The sequence below is a fragment of the Gossypium arboreum genome, chromosome 1 (genome assembly GCF_025698485.1).
Source record: "Gossypium arboreum isolate Shixiya-1 chromosome 1, ASM2569848v2, whole genome shotgun sequence".
Lineage (NCBI taxonomy): Eukaryota > Viridiplantae > Streptophyta > Magnoliopsida > Malvales > Malvaceae > Gossypium > Gossypium arboreum.
The window spans coordinates 75,995,339-76,013,266 of record NC_069070.1 but is presented as its reverse complement, the minus strand read 5'-3'; the positions used below and the strand labels follow the sequence as shown (position 1 = coordinate 76,013,266).

The 17,928-nt window shown below is 32.5% G+C and overlaps 1 pseudogene; it reads right to left on the bottom strand.

The window, feature by feature from the left end:
* Positions 1-1,374: 1,374 nt before the first annotated feature.
* Positions 1,375-9,220, bottom strand: LOC108481736 (protein LIKE COV 3-like; annotated as a pseudogene).
* Positions 9,221-17,928: the final 8,708 nt, after the last annotated feature.

Genomic DNA, 17,928 nt, shown 5'->3' with positions numbered 1-17,928 from the left:
AATTTCCTTCGTATCAAAATCCCTACCCATGCAGTATGTCGTGTCATAAATATTATGTGTACGCAAAGTCATACTCAATACAATCATATATGTAAATCATAAGCATATCATTCATACGGAACATAAGGGCATAACTGACATTTTACCATACAGGGGTATTATGGTCATTTTACCCTACAGGGGCATTACAGTCATTTTACCCATACAGGGGCATTACGGTCATTTTACCCTACAGGGGCATTACGGTCATTTTACTCTACAGGGCCATTATGGTTATTTTACTCTACAAGGGCATTACGGTTATATAACGACCTCTCTGAAGGTCTACAGTCGCCTCGAGCGACACAGACAACCTAAATGATCATATCGGTGCAAGTGGTACTAAGACCCAATACTCGGCCCAAGTGGGCCCACACGCTCATGTGGTCCATTTAGCCCAAATTTAGATACGACTATGTGTACACCATAGCCTGGTTCATTAATAGTCAATTACCGCAGATTTTATCCGTGTGGGCCCACGAGCCCATTGGGCCCACACGGCCCATTTCGGTCCATTGAGGCCCAAAATAACCTAAGTTATGTGCGCAACATGTCAAGTCCAACTACTTCTCGCTTAACAGCAAAATTTACCCACGTGCGCCCACGAGCCCATTGGGCCCATTTTGTGGCTCAAGTGGCCCACTACGGCCTAAGCCCACGAATTCGTTCATGGTGGCCTTACTCGTCGTACGCCCACGTTTTGTGAGCTCGATTCACCACACGTGCGATCACACGCTCGTGTGGCGTCATACGCTATATTTCCAGCTTTTCGACATTTTTCCGATCTACAGTCATAGCAGAGTAAACAACACACACATTTTCGGTTTTCAGCCGGTTATCAAAACAAGGCATACGGTTACACACTTTCTTACAAAAACGTGACTCGAATTTTTTTCATTCGATCCGATTCGACCGAATGCTGACCCCTAATAGTTAACACTTCACTTAATATTGTCTATTTTCTATAAAATTTCGATTTTAGGTTCGTACATTATGGGTAAAACACTTAACTGATTGAGTTGTAGAAACTTTGTAAGTGTGGAATGATTAGGAAAGAGAGGATTTTGATAAAGTTGTTTTTGAACCATTTTTTTACCATTCTTTTTGAATGAAACTGCATAACTTATAGGAGGGGGAAGGGGATTAGGTAAGGTTAAGTTTGCCAAAGGTGTTGACTTATGTAATAAAAGAATCCTAAATATTAGAATTCTAATCAAAAGTTCAAAAGTCATTTTTCCTACCTTCTCAAAAGTTGGATTTCTTGAATGATTAAACATATATCTATACACGTATATATACATAAATGGAATTCACTCTAATCATTGTAATTCATTTTCATACTAATGCTTCGAAGTTGACAATTCTTGTTGTTGGATTGCCCAGTGGATCGGTTGTGGTAAATATTTTAAGCACAGACATGCCCCCAGAAATTACAATTTTTGCAAAAAAAAAGAAAGCAAAACCCCCCCCAAAAATTTAAATCACCAAAAATATATAAAGGATTTGTTAGATCGTAATTTTGAGTTTTGGAGTTTCGAATAACGATCCCTTCTCGAATTGATAAAGTAGACCTCAAAATATCCTTTGAACTAATCAGAAACAAATCAACCAAATAGAGATGATTTGTGGGAACATAAACACAACACAGTTCTTCTTCACCAACGCCCTTCTGAAGAACAACTGTAGAAGTAATAAATCCAAACATATATTGAAACCATACGTGGGTGTATTATGATTGCCACTTCTTTGAAAGCATTAGATTTTTTTATCTGCAAAAGTGGTTTTCATGCTGGTAATTTAGCCATGTTAATCGAAAGTCTAGAAATTTAAAGACTTTACCTGGTGATATTGCAACACTAATTTGCTTTGAGGCAGAATAAATATAGCTCACTAGTGGCATTTTCTTGATAAACCATTCACCAAGTGTAAGAACTGAAGCTCCCAACCAAGATGACATGAAAATACCAATTAAAAAGATGAAAGTGATGGAGGTAGCAAATCTTAGACTTGTATCATTGTTAAAATCGCTTGTTTTTATTTCCTTTGATATTATATTCAAACTGAGTCCCTTCAGCATCAATTGGAATGTGCAATTACATCTGTTGAAGTTGGCTTGCATGTAGCACATGAAGCAGCCAACGAGCAGACAATGCCACTTAAGTTATGCGGATGAAGTACATGCAGTCCAAGTTATGTGGATGAAGTATGAAGATCAAGCTGCTGTAGTATTTCCAGATAAAATACATGCAGCTGCTGAAGTTGATGCTACTATTCAATTTCGGTTTCATTTTGTTACTTTAAGTAATATTTTGTAACTTAGTTAAATTAGAACTAAGTATGTAATGTATTTAATACATTCAGTGCTGATAAGATTGATAGATCAGCTTGCCTAATTGTGCAAGTTGTGATTTGCAAGTTGTAATGTGCAAGCGGTGCAAGTTACAATAAAGTCTAAAAATAGTAAATATGTTAAAGCTGTCCATCTTATGACTGGTATATGTATTGGCATTATGCCATCTTTTTGATCAATGAATTTCAATAGAAATCATTCAAGAAAAATACTCTCTCAATTTTTGCTTTCATAGTTCAAGCCAGATTCTGTTTGTTTGCTCAAAAACCTCCATACTTGAATATCAAAGTTTTTGTTATTCTTTATCCAGATTTATTACGTTGTTGCTCAAGTTTCTCACTGAGCTTCATACTTCCTCCTTATAAATTATTCAAAAAACCCAACAATTGGAATCTAGAGCCCTATTCTTAATGGACTTGTCATTTTCAATCCTTAAAAACCATGTCTTCCTCAAGTTTTTCACCAGTTGCACCACCAGTCTTCAATGGAGAAGGCTACCACATTTGGGTAGTAAAAATGAAGACTTACCTACAGGCATTTGACCTATAGGAGGTTGTCAACTCAAATGTTGAACCAGCACCTCTTAGAGCCAATCCAACAGTGGCTCAAATTAGATGACATTCAAATGAAAGAACCAAAAGGCACAAAGCCATGTCTTGCATCCAAAATAATGTGTCTGATGTGATTTTCACAAGAATCATGGCTTGTGAGTCACCAAAGCAGGCTTGGGATAAGATGAAGGAGGAGTTCCAAGGGACTAAAAGAACAAGGCAGTAATAGCTACTGAATTTAAGAAGGGACTTTGAAAACTTGAAGATGAAGGAAGAAGAAACAGTGAAGCAATACTCAGACAGAATCATGGCTGTAGTAAACAGCATAAGGCTACTTGAAGAACAATTTAGTGAAGCAAAAATTGTGGAGAAGGTGATCTCAACCTTACTTGAAAAGTATGAGGCAAAGATCTCATCTCTTAAAGACTCAAGAGACCTGACCAGCATATCATTGATAGAGTTGATCAATGCTCTTTATGCTCAAGAGCAAAGGAGAGCAAGTAGACTGGAGGAGCATCAAGAAGGTGCCTTCCAAGCCAAAGCCAGGCCAGCCTCAAACTCCTCTGCCTACAAAGGGGAGAAAACCTGGAAAGACAAGCCTAGAATAAATGGTGAAAGAAGATATCCACCTTGCCCACATTGCAGAAGGGTAAGTCATATGGGTGAAGTATGTTGGTTTAGGCCTGATGTGCAGTGCAAAATCTGCAAAAAGATGGGCCATGTAGACGAAGTTTGCAAAAAAAAAGGCAAACAGAGGCCAAATCAACCTCAACAGCCAAGAGCTAAAGCTCAAGTAGTAGAAGAAGGTAGTGACCAAGAAGAGCAAGTCTTTGTAGTTTCTAGCTCAGCTTCCAAAAGAAAAGCCACAAAAAGATGGCTAATTGACAGTGGTTGCACAAACCACATGACTCCTAATACTGCTATCTTCAAGACAATTGACAGAAGCTTCAAAACAAGGGTGAAGGTTTCATCAAAGTAGAAGGCAAAGGAAATGTGCTGATTGACACTCCCACAGGTACCAAACTTGTTTCAAATGTACTTTTGGTGCCTGAAATAGATAAAAACCTGCTCAGTATAGCTCAGTTGCTAGAAAAAGGCTACTCTGTGGTGTTCAAAGGCAAGAAGTGCCTAATCAATGACCCAAATGGATCCAAACTCATGACAGTGACCATGGCTGACAAGAGCTTTGTTGTGGACTGGAATAAGAGCTCAGACAGTGCCTACACAGCTGTTCAAGATGAATCCAAGCTGTGGCACAAAAGACTTGGCCATGTCAACTACAACTCAATGGCTCAGCTAACTAAAGAATATTTGGTTGAAAACTTCACTAACTCAATTGAAAAGGTAGAAGTTTGTGAAGTATGTTAGCTAGGAAAACAAGATAAACTACCATTTCCTACAAACAAAGCCTAGAGAGTTCTGAAATACTGCAACTTGTACACACTGATGTGTGTGGTCCAATAAAGATTCAATCTCTGAATGGAAGTAGGTATTTCATCTTATTCATTGATGATTACTCGAGATATTGCTGGATTTATTTTTTGAAACAGAAATCAGAAGTGCCCCAGTATTTTTAAAGTTTAAAGTTGTAGCAGAGACTGAAACAGGTTGCAAGTTGAAGGCATTGAGGTCTGATAATGGGACTAAGTATACTTCATCCGGGTTACATATGTTTTGTGATGAAGCAGGCATCAAACACTGGCTTACCAACACTTATACACCTCAACAAAATGGTGTAAGTGAAAGAAAGAACAGAAGCTTAATGGATATGGTCAGGTGCCTAATGTTTGAAAGAAATTTACCTAAGATTTGGGCAGAAGCAGTTAACACTACTATTTACCTCGAAAACAGGCTCCCAACCAAGGCTTTGGCTCAGAAAACTCCATTCGAGGCTTGGTTCAAATTCAAACCATCACTAGCTCACCTAAGAGTCTTTGGATGTGTATGTTATGCTCATGTTCCAATAGCAAAAAGAGACAAGCTTGCTAAGAAAGCTCAACCTGGTATTCTAGTGGGCTAGAGTAGTATCAAGAAAGGTTATAGAATACTTGATCCTTCAACAAACAAAGTTTCTGTAAGCAAAGATGTAGTATTCGATGACAAGTCAAGCTGGAACTGGGATAAAAATGAACCAGAAACTGCTGCTAAAGATTTGGTGACAGATCAGACTGAAGCTTATCAAAATGGTCCTGAAATGGACATTGACGATGAACCAGTCAAAGGCACTAGACTATTGGCTGAGATTTATGAAAGAGCTCATGTGGCTGCAGTTGAACCAAGCTACTTTGAAGAAGCTGAAGCTCATCAAGGCTGGAAACAGGCAACGGCTGATGAAATCAGTATGATTGAGAAGAATTAGACCTGGCAGCTAGTTGAAAGACCACTCAACAGAAAATTCATTGGAGTGAAATGGGTGTTTCGAGCCAAGAAAAATGCTAATGGTAGCTTAAACAAATTCAAAACAAAATTGGTTGTAAAAGGGTTCAGTCAAAACTATGCAGCATGCAAGCCAAAGAGGAGTGTTGAAGTTGGCCTGCATGCAACACATGAAGCAGCCAAGGAGCGGACAATGCCACATAAGTTATGCGGATGAAGTACATGCAGTCCAAGTTATGTGGATGAAGTATGAAGATCAAGCTGCTGTAGTATTTCCAGAAAAAATACATGCAACTACTGAAGTTGATGCTACTATTCAATTTTGGTTTCATTTTTTTACTTTAAGTAATATTTTGTAACTTAGTTAAATTAGAATTAAGTAGGTAATGTATTTAATGCATTCGGTGCTAATAAGATTGATAGATCAGCTTGCCTAATTGTGCAAGTTGTGATTTGCAAGTTGTAATGTGTAAGCGGTGCAAGTTACAATGAAATCTAAAAATAGTAAATATGTTAAAGCTGACCAGCTTATGACTAGTATATGTATTGGCATTATGCCATATTTTTGATCAATGAATTTCAATAGAAATCATTCAAGAGAAATACTCTCTCTCTCAATTTTTTCTTTCATAGTTCAAGCCAGATTCTGTTCGTTTGCTCAAAACCTCCAGACTTGAATATCAAAGTTTTTGTTATTCTTTATCCAGATTTATTACGTTGTTGCTCAAGTTTTACACTGAGCTTCATACTTCCTCCAGATAAATTGTTCAAAAACTCAACAACATCTTCCAAATAAGTTAAAAGAGGATTCGAGAAAAAATGCTTTACCAAAAACATTGATACCTAGCTGATTATAGATTGGGGAGAAGAAACCATCTATAAAATGAATGAAACCCCAAGTAATATAGAACGTAATCGCCAATGGAAAAAGTATGACACTACAAAGTAGTAATTTAATACTATCACATTTCATCACAAGACAACCCAAAGTATCTAAATTTTATTTCAAGCTTGATGGTTGTAATCAAAACCATGTATAAATATTTATGATAGACATTTGGACTTACGAGCCTATCATAAACTTTTTCCTAGCCCAGCTGCGGATTACTTTTAAAAATGCCTATGTCAGAAGAAAAACACCAGTTTCAAGCAAGAATAGATATGAATAGAAAGCATAAAAAGATAGATGAAAAGAATGAAAGAAAGGAAAGAGGAACCTCATGGCCATGGGAAAAAGGCGTGGCAGGAGTAGCAGTAGGGGTTGAGGATTTGGGATAAGTAGTTCTTGATCTCTTTCCCTCTATCTCGTTTCCATGTTCTCATCCTTCTTTGTATATCTCTTTTATTTTCCTTTGCTAAGTTCCTTGATTAGTGACTATAACTAACTATCTCAAATAAAGCTTTGTCTGGATTTTTAGGAGATATATTAATTAAATTGAACCAAATTCTTCCAATATTTTTATTCTCATTGAACGACCTAGTTCAAACTCAACATGCAATATTATTCAGTCAAAAGCCTCCCACGTATACCAACACTTTTCTCAAAACTTTAAAAGGATAAGAAAAATATCTTATATTTTAGGATGTATGCATCATGCTGCGAGTGGTATTGTTAAATCCATACCTACTTTACTATAGTGATATACTTTCTATTGCCCCTCCCACATTTCATTCATAATCACCTTGCCTCATTTTCTCTTACCTCATTTGATATTTATTAATCATTTTTATCAATTTCATTATGCATTTAACATACAAAATGAAAAGAATCTAATGCATATCTTTTTGAATATGTTAGGGTTTATTGTATAATGTATAATTGTAATTTTATCGATTTAAAAGTTGAAAGATTTAATCTATAAATTAGTACTTAAATTATATTTTTATTTTATTACTTAATTTTTTTGTTAGAAGCTATACTTAAATTACTTATTTTTAAAAAATTGATACTTTTGTTAACCAATTACCAATAAAATCAATAAATCTATTAAAAAACAAAACAACTTATTAAGAGTTGCTACAAGACAAAAAAAAAATCAAAATTATTTTATCTTTTACATATATTTACTTTACATTTCCTCTTTCTTCTTCCTTTTATTTTTCTCTCACCTTTCTCTAAAAAACTTAGCAGCCACCATAGAACCCGTTATCATCGCCAACCACCATCATCGATCACTGATAGGAAAAGGTTAGAAATTGATCTTTCTCAAAAGGCAAGTTCATGGATAAATCCAAGAATTTTAAGTTGGGATCAAGATAAAATTAATTAATTTTGGGGAGAAATTTTCGTTTAAAATGGCTTAAATTAAATTATCAAAATTTTGAAAGAGCGAAAAAAGCAAATTTTCTATTAAATTAAGCTATTAAAAGAAATTAATTGATTTGAAGTCAATTTACCATCAAGGTTAAAAGTTTCCAAAAATGTTTTCCAAGAGTTTGAGTTAGACAGTTTGTAGGCATCAATAATTTCACGCAACAAGTCACAATTTATCTCTCATGCATACCAAGCATCATATTGTTTCAAACATACTTAAACAATTTGGAGACTTACCTCAATGTCCGACGAGCTCTTCCAACTGCATTTACATGTTAGTCAAACAATCAAACGTACAAGTTATCACGCCTTCACAATTTAAGCATTCAAACATTCGTCCAGCATTTTATAAAAGCTTCCAAAAAAACCCAAAATTTAAATAGCTTGTAATGTCCATTTACAAGCCATCAAATTTATTTAAAATCTAGTTCTAAATCTAATCTAATACCTTGGAATAGTCCCACATTGCCTTCACTATTTGGGGTTGAAAAACACGTCAACATACTCAAAAAATTGCCTTGCAATGGGTCACTTGGAAGGTTCACTTCGCCACTTTTCTCGCAAGCTATTTTTCTACAAAGTATATATAAGGAGCGTGAGCTCATTGAAACTCAGTGAATTCTCACAATATACCACAATTGAATGTACTAACCTAACACACATTATTAAACAATTCACTTACATTCTCATATGGTCATAGCATGTAAATAAGTAGTTCACATAACCTTTAGGAAACCTAATAGTATACTGTGACTTAGAAGAATGTATATAGTATCGTACATATCATACTCATAACACATTATATTGATATATTGGCAATTTGTGACGGTGAAACGTAATCATAAATCATATGCATTGAATAAACAAATCTCTAAACACAAAAAATGACTCAAAGAGTCCTGCACTATCTCCAATAAGTGTAGCACGAGTGCTAACACTCTCCAAACACACCACGCTATCTTTGGTGAATGGAGCTTAGCTCTACATTCCCTTGTCTCTCCAACACTACCTTCAGGCCAAAATGCCCTATCACAATAATAAAGGTGAGTATTCACAATCCTATGGCATGCCAATGATATCCAACGATTTCAAGGGTTCATAATGCCAACATATCACCTTTAACACATTCACAGTTTGCAATTAATATAGCTTGCAACTTAGCAAAGCTCGCAAAATAGCATAGTTTATAGTGTATAGCTCGAATTATACATAGTTCACAATAAGGCATAATTTGTAATACACATAGCTTACATATAATGGTTCGCACATAGCATAAATTGCACAATAACATAGCTCGCATAAATAAAACACAGTTCGCATAATTGTAGCAAAGCTCGCATAGTATAGTTCGCATGTTATCATAGCTCGCAGAGACAGAAACACTTACTCTAAGAACTTAGGATAAGTGTTTAGACTACTTAAGCTCCCCTTCTCACGCGAACTAGTGCTTAATTGTAGCACTCATGACCACTCACCTCTGTTATTTCTCTGCTCGTTGTCAAATCTAGGTAAGCTTTTGCTTGCCTCTATCTTTGCTCGATAAGGTTCTCCTTGACTTGTCACTTTGCACACATCAAACATAGTACACATGTATTAGTAACTGTAGTAACATAATCAAAACACTCTCTTTTGCTATTACTATTAAGCCCCGCGAGCTCTATAACACAAAAACTAATTTTGCCAATTTTATAATTTCACCAGTTAGATCTCATTTCTAAACATTAATTCTACCTCTAATCATTCGAATTAACATCTAATTAAATATCTTCACCACTAATTTCACTCAATTTCCCGAATCTTTATTTTCCAAAAAATCAAGCTCAACAAGAACACTTTGAGTAAAAAAACTCGTTGATCCATCAAGATTCATTGGAGATTTGTTAAATTAAGATTAAAAACCTCTTAATTACATCAAAATGAGTTGAAAATAATTTTTAAATAGTCACTTAGCTCACAAGTACGATACCATTTTCAAGTAAAAATAACCTTTAAATCATGAGATCTATTAAAACTCGAATTAAAACATCTAATTTATTTTAACCATGAGAAAATAGATTATTACCTTAATTTGAAGAATTCCATGAGATTAGGACCGATTTGAGCAAAAATGTGTTAAGAAATTATAGAAAATTGAAAGAGAAAAGATGAGTTTCTTTTGAAATTGGAGAAAACTTTCAATTTGGATCTAATGAAAATTGTCAAATGAGTAGAAATGTAGAGGGAAGGGATGGTGGGTGTTCTTATATAGCCAACAAATTTTCAAAAATTGGTTTATTTCCCTTAAGGCCCCATCCTATTCTTTCCCTTTTACTATTAAATCTCATTTCAATTAAAACTCATTATTTTCACATTTGACCTCTAATTTAAACTTCATTTCAATTTAATCCCTACTAATATATATATATATATATATTTAACCCGATTATTATTTTAATTAATTACTATAACCCTAATTTTGATATCTAACTCAAGGCCAATACTTAATTACTTGATTCTACTAACCCAGCTTTTTGGGATGTGACAATCCACATTATACAATTTGACATGTAACAAGAAAAGAAAAAAAAGCATTTGTGGAGGAAAAATTGCAACATAAATCCTTCCCTCTATTTTATATAATTTTTATTAATTATGTCTAGCACATTATATTTTTATAATAAATTCTTTCAATTTTCTTATATATAATAATTCAACTTAAAATTTTACATAACAAGCCATTATAAAATTTAATAAAGTTTAAAAGAATCTTTTAAGTTTATCATATTTTTACAAATTAAATACACTATTAAAATTAAAATATATATTTAAAAATATAAACAATGTTACAATAAATTATTTAGTCTTGACAATATTCGGGTCTATTTGTTTACATGTAAAAGGTTTTATTTAAAAATATTTTCTACATTTTCTTATGTTTGTTTCACGAAAATAGTTTGGTCAACGGAAAATAACTTACAGATCAAGGTAAAATAAGCCATTTTTCCTGTAAAATGACTTACCATTTTAAAAAGCGTAAGTCATTTTTCTAAAAAGAACTATCTATAGATAATTTTATTTTATATAAAAATTAACTTAAATCAAGCTTAATATTATTATATTGATAATAAATTTTATTTTATTTTAAAAATATTTAAAATATTATATTTCAATATTATTAAACATACATGTTTAATTATTTATATTTAGTCATATAATAAATTATTAATATAATAAATATAATTTATTATTTTAATAAAATTATTTAATATTCCAATTTTATTTTAATAATAAATTTTAAATAATATTATTCACATATTATTGAAAATATTCAATATTAATATTTTAATAATAAATATTTATTAAAATTATAAATATATTAGTAATAAATGTTTTGTAGTATAAAGGTTAAAACATTTCATAAGTCTATGTACAATTCATAGATTTGTAATTTAGTCTTTATACTTTTATTTTCAAGAATTTAGTCCCTTTACTTTTCAAATTTGAAAATCAAGTCCAATTGTTGACATCGTTAATTTTTATTAATTTTATTGATATCACATTTTTAAATAAAAATACTCACTTAGTAGCCATGTAATTAAAAATGACGTTGTAATGAATCAATTTAACATAATATTTTTAATATATGCAAAAACAATGTAAAATATAAAATTATAGATAAAATAAATTCAATTAAACAATGAAAAATAAGAAAATCTCAAATGTATGTTTGTTTAAATGAAAACAACTTTTATGAAATATTTTTAAGAAATCTACTAAACAACAGAAAATATTTTACACAGATTCCTCCAAACACCAGAAAATATTAGCTTTTCCAGAAAAGTAAATCATTTTCTAGAAATCATTTTCGGTGAAACAAACGGAGCTTCAAATTTAATTAACAATCAACATGGACTAATTAATAATTAAAATTAAGTTAGAAACAATATAAGTATAGACTTTCTATTGGCAATCATCCATACTTTGGAAAGACAAAGATATGGGTATCAAATTACGATAGAGGGATATTCTGGCTGAAAAAGACCTAGTACTTAAGCGATCCTTGTGATCCACCTCTCTTTCCTGAGAATTGAACTTAGTGTGTTTTTTTAGTACAAGAATTTTACTCTTTTACACGCTTCCGTACAACAATTGGTATCCGAGCTAGATTCGTACTTGGGAAATACGATCATTTACGATATTATTTGTGTATACGGTATTATTCATCCACGGCACTATTCACATTAACAGTACTGTTCACATATTCAGTAGTTGGGATTGAGGAGAAAAATGGCAAAGGCATTATCATCAGTAAAGACTACTGTGAACAATGCAAACCTTAAAGTTGAGAAATTTGATGGTACTAATAATTTTGGTATGTGGCAATGTGAGATCCTGGATGTCTTATGTCAGCAAGAGCTGGATATAGCCCTTGATGAAAAACCTGACAAGATGGATGATAAGGAGTGGGCTAAGATAAATAGACAAGCATGTGGTACAATTCGCCTATGTTTGGCCAAAGAGCAGAAGTACTCTGTCATGAGGGAGACATCAGTGAAGAAGTTGTGGGATACACTGGAAGAAAAGTTTCTAACGAAAAGTCTTAAAAATAGTTTTATATGAAAAAGAAACTTTATCGATTCACATATGCACCCGGTATGTCGATGAATGACCATGTGAACTCATTTAATAAAATTTTAGCAGACTTACTAAATTTGGATGAGAAATTTGAAGATGAAAATAAGGCATTATTGTTGTTGAATTCCTTTCCTAATGAATAAGATCATCTTACCACCACATTGGTTTATGGGAAGGATACGATCACATTTGATGCAGTCTATAGTATATTGTATAGATCTGAGACTCGAAAGAAAGATAAAAAGGATCACCGAGAAACAACTATAGAAGTTTTAACAGTAAGAGGTCGTTCACACAACATTAAACCTGGTAGAAGGGGAAAGTCCAAAGAGAGACTTGCCAAAGATGAATCTGCTTTTTGTCGTGAGAAGGGGCATTGGAAAAAGAATTGTCCTAAGTTACAAAAAGGGCAAGGCTATTTCTAATGCATGTGTAGCGGAGCATGATGAGGAGTCAGACTTTAGCTTGGTTGGAATGGCAATGGCATATCATACAGATGAGTGGATTTTTTATTCAGGATGTACTTACCATATGTGTCCTAATAAGGACTGGTTTTCTAGTCTTAAAGAACTAGAAGGTGGAGTTGTTTTTATGGGCAATGACAGCACTTGTAAGACAATAGGAGTGAGTACAATCCAATTGAAGAATCACAATGGCTCAATCCAAGTCTTGACAGATGTTCGCTACATACCTAGCTTGAAGAAAAATCTTATCTCATTAGGGGTCCTAGAATCTAAAGGGCTCACAATCACTTTGAGAGATGGATTACTAAAGGTAGTAGCTAGGGTATTGACAGTGATAAAAGTACAATAAGGAATAACCTGTACTATTTAATAGAAGTACAGTTATTGAATTAATATCAACAGTTTCTGCGAAAGATGTAGATTCAGAGGCTACCAGGTTATGGCATATGCGATTGGGACATGCTGGTGAAAAAGCTTTGCAGAATTTGGCGAAGCAAGGCTTGCTGAAAGGTGTAAATTCTTGCAAATTGGAATACTTTGAACATTGTATTCTGGGCAAGTAGACGAGGGTAAAATTTAGTTCAGCAATTCATAATACGAAAGGAATTCTAGACTATGTTCACAGTGATGTGTGGGGACCTACCAAAGTTGCTTCTTTAGGAGGTATGCACTATTTTGTTACTTTTGTTGATGATTATTCAAAAAAAGTATGTGTATATCTAATGAAAAGAAAAAGTGAAGTTTTGGATACATTTCTGAAATGGAAGAAGATGATGGAGACTCAGCTAGACTGGTCGAGAGGTCAAACGACTTCAATTAGATAATGGTATGGAGTACACGAATGATCCATTTCTACAAGTATGTCAAGATGAGGGCATTATGCGACACTTCACTGTGCGGGATACACCACAGCAGAATGTGATGGCAGAACGTATGAATCGAACTATACTGGAGAAAGTTCGATGTATGTTGTCCAATGCTGGATTGGGCAAGAAATTTTGGGCTGAGATAGTTACATATGCGTGCCATCTAATTAACCGTTTGCCATTAGCTGCAATAAATGGAAAAACTCCTATAGAGATATGGACTGGTAAATCTATTACTGATTATTATTCTTTACATGTTTTTGGTTCCACTGCATATTATCATGTAGAAGAATCTAAGTTAGACCCAAGAGCAATGAAAGCGTTATTCTTGGGTATAACTGGTAGAGTAAAAGGATATCGTCTCTGGTGTCTTAATACAAGGAAGATTATTTTCAGTAGAGATGTAACTTTTGATGAATCAACCATGATGAAAAACAATGATTCACAAAAGGATGACAAAACCAGTAGTACTTTGCAGTAGGTGGATCTTGAAAAGGTTAACAATGATACAGCTAATATTAAAGTAAAAATGATGAAGAAGTTTCGACCCAAGAACTTCTACAGCAACAAGATTCAATTGCATATAGAAGGCCAAGAAGAGAGATTCGTATGCCTGCTCGCTTTGATGATATGGTGGCCTATACACTTCCAATTGCAGATGATGATGTTCCTTCTACTTACACAGAAGCAAGAAGTAACCTTGATGGTGTAAACTGGAAGTAAGCTATGAATGAAGAAATGTAGTCTCTTCATAAAAATAGGACTTGGGAGTTGGTGACACTGCCCAAAGGAATGAAGGCAATTGGATGCAAATAGGTATATGCAAAGAAGGAAGAATTTCCTGGTAAAAATAAAATTCGATATAAGGCTAGATTGGTAGCAAAGGGTTACACTCAGAAAGAAGGAATAGACTACAATGAAGTGTTTTCTCTAGTTGTGAAGCATTCGTCTATTCGGATTTTGCTAGCCTTGGTTGTGCAATATGATCTTGAACTAGTTCAGCTCGATGTGAATACCGCATTTTTACATGATGATTTGGAAGAGGAAATTTATATGACTCAACCAGATGGATTCAAGGTTGCTGATAAAGAAAATTGGGTTTGCAAACTGATAAAGTTGCTTTATGGATTGAAACAATCTCCAATGCAGTGGTACAAGCGATTTGATCAGTTCATGAAAGGGCAAAGGTACACAAGAAGTAAATTTGATCATTGCGTGTATTTTCAGAAGCTACAAGAAGGAATTTTCATATACTTGCTCTTATATGTTGACGATATGTTGATAGCATCTAAGAGTAAAGTTGAAATTGAGAGATTGAAGACTCAACTCAACCTTGAGTTTGAGATGAAAGATCTAGGTGAAGCTAAGAAGATTCTTGGCATGGAAATATGTAGAGATAGAGCTCATGGCAGAGTTAGCTTGTCTCAGAAGCAATATTTGAAGAAAGTACTACAATGGTTTGGCATGAACGAGCAGAAAAAACCTGTAAGTACCCTGTTAGCTTCTCATTTCAAGCTTTCTGCAATGAATACGGAACAAGAATACATTTTACAAGTTACATATTCTAATACAGTAGGTAGCTTGATGTATGCAATGGTGTGTACAAGACCCGACATTTCACAGACAGTTAATATAGTGAGTAGGTATATGCATAATCTTGAAAAAGGACATTGGCAAGCTGTGAAATGGATTCTACGGTATATTCAGAAGACCATGGATGTTGGATTACTGTTCAAGCAGGATACTACACTTGGTAAAGGTGTTATTGGGTACGTTGATTCTGACTATGCGGTGATTTGGATAAACGAAGATCAACCACCGGTTATGTATTTACACTTGCTGGAGGACCAATAAGTTGAAAGTCTACACTGCAGTCTACAGTTGCGTTGTCAACCACATAAGCTGAATACATGGCTATAATAGAGGCTATAAAGGAAGCTATTTGGTTACAAGGTATGGTTAAAACCTTGGGATTGGTTTAGGAGCACATTAATGTGTATTGTGATAGTCAAAGTGCTATTCATTTAGCAAAGAATCAAGTCTATCACGCACGTACAAAGCATATCGACGTACAATTCCATTTTGTACGGGAAATTATTGATGAGGGAAAAATTCATCTTCAGAAGATTAAGACGGTAGATAATCCTGCAAATATGATGGCTAAGGTGGTAACAACAACCAAGTTCGAACATTGTTTGAACTTGATCAATATCCTGTAAGTTTAACAGTTGAAGAAGGCACTATCAAGTATTGTTGACAAAGGCAGAAAGAATTGAGTGAAGATAAGATTATCTTAATCAAATCCTCAAGGTGGAGATTATTGGCAATCATCCATACTTTGGAAAGACAAAAATATTGGTATCAAAATGTTGGCACTATAAATCTGAGATTTAAGGCACCAAGAGTGGGATTGAGATTTGGTATGAGATAATTGCAACTTTTGGTCCGTAATTGTATAGTGATTTTGTTAGTTGATCCCTGAACCTCCATTATAAATAGGTCTAACCATTTCTCATTTTTTTCATCAACCCACATTTGCCATTCTCTACTTAAGGCATTTTCCTCTATCTTTGTAAAACTTCACTTGTATTTTCGAGTGAAATATATTTGGTAGTGCCCGAGGACGTAGACAAAATTTGCTGAACCTCGTTAAAATTCTAGTGTTCTTTATTGTATTATTTTACATATTTTGTGAGTGTAATTGTAGTGATTTATTGTGCTATTAAATTATGATAGAGGGATATTCTGGCTAGGAAAGACTTGGTACTTAAGCGATCCTTGTGATCCACCTCTCTTTCCTGGAAATTGAACTTAGGGTGATTTTTTAGTAAAATAATTTTACTCTTTTACACGCTTCCGCACAACACTTTCACACAATCTACTATTATAATATTTATATTTTAAAGTAATTTCAAAATATTATTTATTTAAATTCAATTTAATATAAATTATCATATTTTTAAAATTAAACTTATATACTATTATATTTTATTTTCGTAACCATATTATCAATGAAATGTTATAAAATTTATGAATTTTAAAAAAATAATTAAATGTAATTTAATTAATGCATACAATCAATCCATGTAAAACTAATTAATTATAATATATATATATATATATATATATATATATATATATATATATATAAAAGCACGAGTTTGGAAATGTTTTTGAATTGATGAGAATACCCTTTATTTTTATCATATTACTAAATGCATATTTTAAAGAAATAATAATATTTAATTTAGAATTATTATTTTAAAATTTTGAAATAAAATAAAAGTTGTGATAATTACACATTTAAAAATAATTAGAATTTAAATTACAATTACTAGTTAAAAAGAGTTGTGCTAATTTTAAAATAGAGTTGTTACTTAAATAGAACTCTAAACAAAAATATAGAAAAAATTCTAATATTTATAATTATAATTTACAAGTATTAGTTTAAAAGATTTTGATGTAAACCAAAGTTGTACTAATTTTATTGATGTAAAATATAACTATTACTTGAATAGAATTTTAAACATCTTTATCACATAATTAATATTAAACCTAATTATTTTAATTAGTTATTATTTTGAAAAATTTTACTTTGCATTAATTACATATATATATATATATATATAGTAAAACTTATTTTATGTTGAATATGTTGAAAATACTTTAATTATTATTTGAAAAAATATTATAACATTTGAATTGATAAATTAATATATTTTAATGATTTAAATAAAAATATTATTTATAAAATTAAATACTTAAAATCACATTCTAACACAAATCATATTAAAAAGTAGTATAAAGAAAGAAGAGAGAAATCATTGTATAAAGAAGGATGAGATAAGGCTCGTTATTTGTCAAACTCTTTTGACTTGTTTATTAATCAATACTTTTTCCTAATTAATTATGAAATAGTCAACTCCATTATTCCTAATATATATATAATGATTAAATTTGTTTTTCTTTATTTACATTTTAAATTCTTAAAAATCATCAACCACATTACATGGGGATCATAGACAAGTATAAGATTCTCAATCAAACCACTTGTAATTCTTGTTTGTATACATAATTTATAGCATGTTTAAGATCTTAAGGTTTCACCTTACCTTAAAGATTTTTTAAAAAAAATTCAAATTGAATTTATTTTTTATTTTTTTCTGACTGAACTAAAATTTAATTCTTTTCTTCATTGTTTTTTAATTTTGATTGGTTCGATTGATTGAGTGTCAATTTAAACAATTGATTTATGAATCAGTTGAATCGATTGATCAAATTGATTGAACTGGTGGTTAGACTAGTTGAATCAGTATTATCTATTTTTTTAATATTTTTTATAAAAATAATTAAA